Genomic DNA, 11,213 nt, shown 5'->3' on the forward strand with positions numbered 1-11,213 from the left:
TATATATATATATATATATATATATATATATATATGTTTGTATGTCTGTATTTGTTTCCCCACCATTGCTTGACAACCGATGTTGGTGTGTTTTCATCCCCATAAATTAGTGGTTTGGCAAAGGAGACCAATAGAATAAGTACAAGGCTTACAAAGAATAAGTTCTGGGGTCAATTTGTTCGACTAAAGGTGGTGCTCCAGCATGGCTGCAGTCAAACGACTGAAACAAATAAAAGAATACACACACACACACACACACACACACACACACACATAAACAAAGCATCCTTTTGCCATGTGTAGGTAAGACAGTTGTTAAGCTTCTTGTAGCTGCCATTTATGTATTGCAATTCCTGTGTTATCAACTAGCTCTGTCCTCACTATTAGATCACTAGGTCATGGAGATCACAAGCTTTATCTATTTCCAGTGAACTTTAAGCACTCAGCTGCTTATGCTGCTGACAACTTTGCCAGTGCATTTACTGAACTTATTGATTCGTTGTTGACTAACCTGGAATTACAATCTTATTCTTGTGTACCCTTCAGCCATCGTCTTCACTTATAAATATCTTCTTGAAATTCACTTATGAATATATATTAATATACGTCTGCTGCTGACCAAAATCTTGCTTCTTGTTTTTAATTTTTACTTACTTTTTTTTTTTAGCATTATATTAATCTTCAGATAGCTAGAGGCATATCTGTGTGGTTGAGAAACTTGCTTCTCAACCACATTGTTTCAGATTCAGTGCCATGGCTTGGCGGCGTCTTAGGCAAGTGTTTTCTACCGTAGTTCCAGGTTGACCCGAGACTTGTTGAGGATTTGATAGACAGAAACAGAAAGAACTCTGTTTGTGTGTTTGTGTGTTGTGTATGTATCTTCTTGTTTTGACATCCCATGGTAGTTGTAAAATGATTATCACTATCATACAATCAGTGAAATTCATTTCTGATATTCTGCAAGAACATATCGAGCCATAGAGAAATATTACCTTACTTGGAAACAGATGAGAGTTGGCAGCAGCAAGAGCATCCAGCTATAGAAAATCTGCCTCAGTAAACTCTGACCCATGAAAGCATGGAAAAGTGGGTGTTAAAACAATAATTGATAACGAACTTGGATTGTTTCTGTTGCTAATTGTTTGTAACCTTTTAGTTGCATTTCCTAAGATTTACATTTTCCTTGAGTAGGTTCATGAAACTGGAGACTATTCAGGATTATAAAGGTGTTCGAAGTTGAGAGTACAGGATTAAATTAGCTCCTGAATAGGATGCCAATCTGTCAGAGTTAATCCCCCAGGTGCCACTGGGACAGACTGATTTTCATTTAAGTGTACTGGAACAATGTGAAATGAAGTTTCTTGCGCAAGGATGCAAGGCAACATCTGGTTTGAGAATCAAACTGTGACCTAATGATTGAGCTCAACACTCTAACTTCTTGGCCTTGTGCTTTCACTTAAGTGTGTGTGTGTGTATTTATATGTGTGTATACATAAGTACGCATACATATGTTTGCATATGTTAGCATTATCATCAACATTTAACAGCCTGGCCGTTGCCAGTACCGCCTGACTGGCCTTCATGCCAGTGGCACGTAAAAGCACCCACTACACTCTCGGAGTGGTTGGCGTTAGGAAGGGCATCCAGCTGTAGAAACTCTGCCAAATCAGATTGGAGCCTGGTGTAGCCACCTGGTCCACCAGTCCTCAGTCAAATCGTCCAACCCATGCTAGCATGGAAAGCGGACGTTAAACGACGATGATGATGATGATGATTTAATGTATATTTTTCACGCTGGCATAGGTTGGATGGTTTGACAGGAACTAGTTAGGTCAGGGGGCCACACTAGGTTCCAAAGTCTGTTTTGGCTTGGTTTCTACTGCCAACCACTTTACAGAATGTACTGGGTGTTTTTTACATGGAACCAGCACACTCATACCAATGCTTTATATCCCCCACCCCCGGCCAGTACACTCTTTGAAATGGTTGGCGTTAGGAAAGACATTCAGCCATGACGACCATGCCAAAGCAGATGCTGGAACAGAATGCTGTCCTTGATCTGTTGCATCTTGTCAGTTTGTTGAATCCATGCCAGAACGACAGATAGACATTAAGAGATGATGACAATTATGATAATGACATAAAGGCATGTATGTATAAAAATACCAACACACTGTCATTATTAAACGAATAGCATGTATGTTAATCATATGAAATATGTTTAATAAATATATACACAATCCTTTTGCCGAAGCACTTGTGATTTATTCATAGGTTATATTTACCCAGCAAAACTAAATATGTGTTATATTAAACATGGTGTATGATTAACACACACTTACAAGTAAGTGGTAACTTTATTAATTAAAGCTTTTGATCTGGACATATTACTAAAAATAAATGTTTGAATACTTGCAGAAGGCATGTTAGCATTAATATATTACGCTTATTACGTTTATAAGTGCAGGCATGGGTGTGCGGTAAGAAGCTTGCTTTTCAACCATATGGTTCCAGGTTCAGTCTTGTTGCGTAGCACCTTGAGCAAGTGTCTTCTACTATAGCCTTGGGCTGACCAAAGCTTTGGATTTGGTAGACGGAAACTGAAAGGAATATGTTGTTTACGTACACACACACACACACACACACACACACACACACACACACACACACACACACACACACACACACACACACATGTATACACACGTATGTGTGTGTGTGTATATATATATATATATATATATAAATGGTTCAAACATACAGGGAAACAAAAGACAGTGACTGGTGAAGGAGCAACAAAGAATATTTATTAGTTTGACACGGGGAAAATGGGAAGGTCATATATAGGCACAAGCGTGACTGTGTGGCAAGAAGCTTGCTTCCCAACCACATGGTTCTGGGTTCAGTCCCACTGTGTGATACCTTGGGCAAGAGTCTTCTACTATAGCCTTATGTCGATCAAAGCCTTGTGAGTGGATTTGGTAGACAGAAACTGAAAGATGCCTGTTGTGTGTGTGTATATATATATATATATATATATATACATACATACATTCATACATATATATGTATGTATGTATGTATGTATGTAGATATTTGTATGTGCCTCTATTCCCTCATCACCGCTTGACAACCGGTGTTGGTGTGTTTACATCCCCCATAACTTAGCGGTTCAGCAAAGAAACTGATAGAATGACTAGGCTTAAAAATAAGAAGTCCTGGGGTTGAATTGTTTGATTAAAATCCTTCAAAGCAGTACTTCTGTATGGTCGCAGTCAAATGACTGAAACAAGCCAAAAAATAAAAGATCTTACTCTCTCTCTCTCCCTCCCCCCCCCTCTCTCTCTCTCTCTCTCTCTCTCTCACACACAGATGAAATCTATAGTAGTAGAACTTTTATCTATATAAAGCTCCCCCCATTTCGTTATAGATGAATTAAATACAACATCCTTCCCACTGCTTTTGATTGAGTTGCCTTCAGTAGGGGATAATAAATTATTTTATGTTGAAGTTCCATATATGATAAGAGGCAACTATTTCAAAGATAACACTCCTTATCAAAGATAATTTCAACATTAATTTATAGAATAAAAGTACATTGGAGGAATTATCAACTGCTCAAAGTGGCATCATTCTGATAACAGTTTGTTTGTAATCAGCTAAATCAACAGAAAAATATTTTTAGATGACAATTTAAAATATGGTTACAATATTTAAAAAAGCAAAAAAAAAAAATTTCCTGAAATTAAAAATTATTAATTATATAAAAAAAGTCATCATCATTATCATTTAAGTCTGTTGTCCATGCTGGCATGGGTTGGATGGTTTGGTCTGAGCTGGTAAGCTGAAGGGCTGTACTAGACTCCAGTCTGATTTGGCAGGGTTTCTATGGCTGGATGCCCTTCCTAACACCAACCTCTTTACAGAGTGTGCTGGGTGCTTTTACACGACACCACACGGACAAGTGGCACATCACAGGCACGTAGCACTGCACCGCACTTCGGTGCAGGCGTGGCTGTGTGGATAAAAGGCTTACTTTACAACCGCATGATTCTGGGTTCAATCCCACTGTGTGACACCTTGGGCAAGTGTCTTCTACTATAGCATCAGGTTAATGAAAGCCTTTGAGTGGATTTCGTAGCTGGAAACTGAAAGAAGCCCATCATATGTGTGTGTGTTATATATATGTATATACTAAAATCAACATAAAATTCTAACCAGTTCAATTTGAAAGGATATTACAGTGAAGACCCTGAAGAAACTGCACTGGTATTATAGCAAAGTTACAATTGCAACAGTTACTAACCGATGTAGTGGAAGCACATGTAGGTCAATAATAACCTGTATTTAATCAAAATGTAAATTAAAATCCATGAAAGGCTACTTCATCATACTCATTATTATATATATATATTGCCAGTAAGACATCCAAGTGAGATCATTGCCAGTGCCGATGGACTGGCTCCTGTGCAGGTGGCACGTAAAATACACCATTTCGAGCATGACTGTTGCTAGTACCCGCCTGACTGGCCCTCGTGCCGGTGGCACGTAAAAGCACCCACTACACTCTCGGAGTGGTTGGCGTTAGGAAGGGCATCCAGCTGTAGAAACTCTGTCAGATCAGATTGGAGCCTGATGTAGCCATCTGGTCCACCAGTCCTCAGTGAAATCATCCAACCCATGCTAGCATGGAAAGCGGACATTAAATGACGACGATATATATATATATATATATATATATATATATTTATATATACTGGAGTAAGTACATAAAATGTGTGTGTGTGTGTGTTTTCATGGAAAGAAACAACATTGGATTAATGAATCTTTTGTATACAAAGATCATACAATATGTCAAGACATGTCAAAGAATTCTGAATATTCTTTTGTTGTGGACTGCAAGGAAACGACGGTGTCTGCAAGACTATTGTTTACAACCAGTGAACACACATGAAATCAAAGGAAAAACAAACTCACACTCAGGTACAGTGGTTTTCATTCAATTCCTGTCTCCAAAATCCACTTGCAAACCTTTGGTTAGTCTGCAGCTATAGTAGAAGACACCTACTCAAGGTGCCATGCAGTGGGACTGAACACAAAACCAACTAGTTGGGAAGCAAACTTCATAATCACACAGCCATATATATTGTCAGGCATAACCTTTGGTTGGTGCTGGATTATAGAAGACACTGCCCCAAGGTGCCACTCAGTGTGACTGAACCCAGAATCAAATAGCTTAGAAGCAAACTTCTTAACCACATGGCCATATAAAAGTGGGTGCTGAAAAGTTTCTGGTTTTGGGTAAAAGAAAATGAAGGAGGATCAGTCAATTATTTTTATTCAAAATATCCCCCTCTCATATTTGCACCCTTGTTGCAGCGGTCCTTCAGTTTTTCTAAGTCCTGTAAAAAGACTCAGAAGGTTGAGCCTCCAACCAGGCCTTTTACGATACCCTTAAGGCCAGGAACCACACAGCTGTCCCTCTAAAGATATTTTGAAAGAACTTTGCCAATCACATGTAAATGCCTATGAAGTAAAGACACCCTTTGATCATGAATAACCATGGGATTACACCCAGAAAGTTCCCCTCCTAGGCACATGTCTGGGCAAGGTTTATAGAAAACCAGCAGTTGCCCATTCATACCAGTCTCCCCTCTCCATACTACTGATGTTATCCAAGGGAAAGGCAAAGGCCGATTACAGCTTGACACCAGTGATGTCGCAACTCATTTCTACAGCTAAGTGAACTGGAGCAATGTGAAATAAAGTGCCTTGCTCAAGAATACAACATACAGCCCGGTCCAGGAATTGAACTCACTACCTCATGATCATGTGGAGGCACGTGGCTTAGTGGTTAGGGTGTCAGCTTTATGATTGCATGATTGTGGTTTCGATTCCTGGACCAGGCAACACATTGTGTTCTTGAGCAAAATACTTCATTTTACGTTGCTCCAGTCCACTCAGCTAGCAAAAATGAGTAACGATGCGATGGACTGGCGTCCCGTCCAGCTGGGGAATACATACGCCATTGAAACCGAGAAACCGGGCCCATGAGCCTAGCTAGGCTTTAAAAGGGCATATTTATTATTATTTTTTTACCTCATGATCATAAGCTTGATGCTGTAACCACTGAGCCATGCACCTTCACTAGATGCCAATGATTACACTGGATTTCATTTGCATGAAATCATGATCATGCAAATAAATTTTTGTGTTTTGTATTCAAATACACTCTGTTCTACATGCTGATAGATGAGCTTTGGTGCTCTGAAAATTGTGTAAAGGAAGAAATTACAAAAGAAAAAAAAAAAAGAAAGAATTATTTTTGTTGAAGAAAAGAGAGAAAAAATAATGAAAAGAAGGGGAAAATAAAACCAAACTTGCACAGGACAGTGGTTTTGAGAATGTTTACATTTAATGTTTGACGTCAAAGCTAGAAAGCAAACAAACAGTATGTTGGGTGAGCAGTAGATTGCAAATACAACAGGTTATTTTTATTGTATGCTTTCAGGGCAGCTCTGACCAAACAGGCCTATGATCAAAGGCACTCCAGGCATGACCATCCTCTCTGTTTTCTTACTTCATGTATAGTGTATTTAGGATTAAATTATACAATGTGTGCCCTCTTTGTTTTGTTGAAGGTAAGGTGGTTTGAGCAAGATTTTTGTGACTGCTCTTTCTTGAAGGGTGAGCGACCAATTAGGGATCTCCTTGTTGATTCGAGAAAGAACAACTCTGCTTAATAGCCAATCAACCAAGCAACCAGCCAGTTAGCTAGCCTGCTGACCAGTTAGTTAGCCAACCATCCATCCATCCATCCAGCCAACCAATGAAAGAGCCAACTAACCAACTAGTCAGTTAGTCAATCAACCAACCTGCTGACCAGTTAGCTAACCAACAAACCAATGAATTAGCTAGCTAGCTGACCAACCAAATGGCCATCTAGCTAATCAATCAACCAACTGAACAGCTAATCAGCTAGCTCTCCAGCCAGCCAGAAAATGAAAGCATTTTGTTGTCTGGTTTCCTGGCTAACATCATCATCATCATCATCATCATCATCATCATCATCATCATCATTTAACGTCCACTCTCCATACTGGCATGGGTTTGACAGTTTGACATGAAGCTGGCTAGAAGGGAGGCTGTCCAGACTCCAACTGTCCGTTGGTTTCTATGGCTTAAGAGTGTGCTGGGTGCTTTCTACATGCCACTGGCACAGGTGCCTTTTAAGTGGCACCGGCACCTGAAAGTACAAGCCTGTATGTATGGATGTCAGTGATTTTACTTAGCTTGATGTGTCTTATCAAGTACAGCAAATCACCACATCTCCCACTCCCTTGTCCTTTTCTCAGTGAGACTCAGCATCCGAAGATCCTTTCTCACCACTTTGTCCCATGTCCTCCTGGTGAACTATTGCATAGGCAGACTTTTGGTAAAAGGCGTTTCAAATGTGACCAATCCACTCATCCATGACCACACCATATTCATTTCTGGCTGTGTGTTTTAGGACTGTTATCCAGTATGCCTTTCCCTTCTTTTCCTAAGTGACTGGTTATGAATTGAGGGAGATTTAGCTGCTATTTCTAGCAGATTGAAACTTCCATATTGACTTGAGTGTGCAACTAGTAAGTTTTTGCAATGGGATGCAATTATAACTAGAATGTCCTGAAGAATAAGAAACCATTTTTGTAGTACTAGAAGCTGAGAAAATTAGGGACGAGTCTGACAATTTCCTATACAGGTGTGTTTAACTCTTTTAATGCCAACTTACCTGTGACAGCTCCTGGTTCTATGATACAAACTTCCTGCTTTAAAGTATTCAAAATTTAAAACCTTCCATTAAAATTTCTTATTTATGTTCCAAATAACGACAATTATTTTACTAAATTCTTCATTATCAAGAGCTATACCACCCATCAAACTAGATGTCACTGTACTGTTCCAAAGGTCCCAGCTATCCCATCTAGAGTGAGGGTCATGTACTGTAATAGCTTGGGACTCAAGGGCCCACCACCATTGAATGCCTTGCTGAAATATCTGAGGGATCTTCATGGAGTAGGGGTAGATGTTTTCAAGAAACAACTTGACCTTCTGCTGTCCAAGGTCCCAGACGAACCTATATCACAGCAAAAACTCAAGAGGGTTGCAGTGTTGAACTCCTTCCTTCACCAAAAGCTGATCACATAAGAATAGCCATTGGAAAGGTGATTACACTGGTGGTGTTCCAGCATATGACTCCAAGAAGTCCATATAAGATTTTTAGGGGTCTACGCATGCAAAATAGTAAATTAGGGGTCTACAGTAGTATATTAAGTGTCCATGGAAAACTTTTACTGTAGATATATTTGCAAGAAGCATCTTGTTCTCCTTCTCAAATGTTTTACATAGTTCAACCTACACAAGCTAATGTGTAATGAACAAAATAGGAATTTTGAAAGATCCTTAAAACTAGTTTTACGTGTTAACTGGCCTAAGGGGGTCTCCAAGAATGCAACAGTAATCAAAGGGATTCATAGGTAAAAAAAATGGTTGAGACACACTGGCCTAATCAATGCAAATATCCTGATATTATAGCGTTAATAAAAACAAGGAAGCATTTAATTTAGAAATAGCAGCCACATTTCCTTCAAATCACTTCCTGCTGTCTTATAAAATGCCAATAACACATTGAATAATGTAGTCCTAGATATACTGTTCCTGGAAACAAGATTACTGGTCACAGCTGGGAATTCTTTATTCATAGGGCCAGCCTGGGTCTAAACAACAACAAAGACAATGATCTCTTTGTTAAGATACTCAAATGTGATGGTGTGATAGTGATGCCTTTCTCTGTGAGAAATATTGAATTTAAGTGAATTGATGTTATAGATAAATCATTTCCACCTGAATTATGTTCCCTTGAAACAGGTAATGTATTTATTCTAATTAGGCCAGCTTGGAGGGAAAATACGCAAAAGCCTTTAAACTGCTTGTTTGATAGACAAATACCACCGATCTGTTGCAGACAAACCATTTTCACGTAATCGTATTCCCTTGAAACGGTAACGCTGTACAAAGAAAATTAGCTTGACGAATATGTTATCTAATGAAGCATAGTTGAAGCTACAGGTTGATTTAGACATAACCTAGAACATTGGTGTCCGAATGCTATCAAGATGTCTGAAATATGGGTAGATAAATAGCTTGTGTGTCTGTGTGATTGCGTGTGTGTATATGTGTGTGTATACACATTTCTGTTGCCTATTCTGTTTTTGTATTGATTGATTCAACTGTTTAAAATGTGAGCACATTTCAGCTCTGTGTGTGTGTCTATGTGCGCGCGCGCGCACACACACACACACACACACACACACACACACACACACACACACACACACACACACACACACACACACACACACACACACACACACACACACACACACACACACACATGAAGGGGAAAAGTTCCTAGTTTGGGGTAAAAGAAAATACAGGAGGGTCAGTTAATTATGATTCTATTCAACATGTTCCCCTTCTTAGATTCACACAGTGATAGCAGTGGTCCTTCAGTTTTTCTAAGCCCTGTAAAAGAACTTGGAAGGCCTTTCACGATACCCTCAAAACCAGGAACTTTTCAGCACCCCTCCTCGCACGCACGCATGCACGCACGCACGCACGCACGCGCGCGTGTGTGTGTATATATATATATACACACACATGCCTGCACATTTCTGCATCTGTATGTGATGTTTCATTACACTGTTAGATTTGTGATTAGCCGAAACATTAGTATCACCATCACTGCTTAACTATAATATATATATATATATATATATATATATACATACATATATATTACTAGACTAGAAACTCTACTATCACCTCTACTGTTTCTATTACTACTACTACTACTACTACTACTAATATAAATAATAATAACATAATTACCATCAATTAGACTATAGCTACTATTTCCACTTCTGCCAATCATCACCAATCATTACTATTTTGACACTAATGACTATTGCTACTATTATTACAATAAACCAGGATGAATGCCACACCATCATCATCGCAACTGTCCTACCACATGTTGTTACAATGACTACAGCTTCCGTGGCTTTCTCCTCCTCCTCCTCCTCCTCCTCCCCGTTGTTCTCTTCTTCCAAAACCACTAACATAAGTCTATATGTCTACGTCTATCACAACTGATGTAGTCATTGATATTGCTGTCACTAATACCACCACCACCACCACCATCACTAAACTGCTACTGGCACTACTAATACAACTACAATAAATCACTAATCTTACTATCATCATCATCGTCGTCGTCGTCGTCATCGTCATCGTCATCATCACCATCGCAACTACTGCATCTATCACTGCCATTGTTTGTGCTGCCTTCGTCATCACTACCACAGCCACCACCATCGTCCCCACCACTACCTTCATCATCATCATCATCATCATCATCATCATCATCACTGCAGCCATCATCATCGTCCCCATCGTCACCTTCATCCTCATCACCACCATCATCATCATCATCATCATCATCGTCCCCATCGTCACCTTCATCCTCACCACCACCATCATCATCATCATCATCATCATCACTGCAGCCATCATCATTGTCCCCATCGTCACCTTCATCCTCATCACCACCATCATCATCAACATCATCATCATTGTCATCATCATCATCACCACCACCAGCACTGTTAGCAGCATCACCGCCATCATCATCATCATCATCGTCAATATTATAACTACTATAACCACTAACTACGCCATCAGTGTTAGACTTAACCAATAATACCACTGCCGCCACCACCACTACCAATATTACAATCGCTATAACCACCAATTCCACAATCACCACTGCTCACTACTACTGCTGCTGCTGCTCACTACTACTACTACTACTGTTGTAGTCATTTACATAGCCACTACCACAACTAGAACTACTAATGTTAAAAATACTACCACCACCACTACCACCACCAGCAAACCTACTGCCATACATATACTACTACTTCTGTTACTACTATAACCATCAATATCAATACCGCCATCACTGTAGCCACTACCACAATTTCTAAATCCACCAGTATCGCTACTAATAATATAATAATAATATAATAATAATAATAATAATATAATAATAATATAATAATAATAATAATAATAATAATAACAATAATAATAATCTTGATAATGATGAT

The 11,213-nt window shown here is 39.2% G+C and overlaps 1 protein-coding gene across 9 annotated transcripts in view; it reads left to right on the forward strand.

The window, feature by feature from the left end:
* LOC106880568 (kinesin-like protein unc-104) overlaps positions 1–11,213 on the forward strand; it is a 305,280-nt gene that overhangs the window by 57,681 nt on the left and 236,386 nt on the right. The gene's annotated exons all lie outside the window — the stretch shown is intronic.

The sequence above is a fragment of the Octopus bimaculoides genome, chromosome 25 (genome assembly GCF_001194135.2).
Source record: "Octopus bimaculoides isolate UCB-OBI-ISO-001 chromosome 25, ASM119413v2, whole genome shotgun sequence".
NCBI classification, from domain to species: domain Eukaryota; kingdom Metazoa; phylum Mollusca; class Cephalopoda; order Octopoda; family Octopodidae; genus Octopus; species Octopus bimaculoides.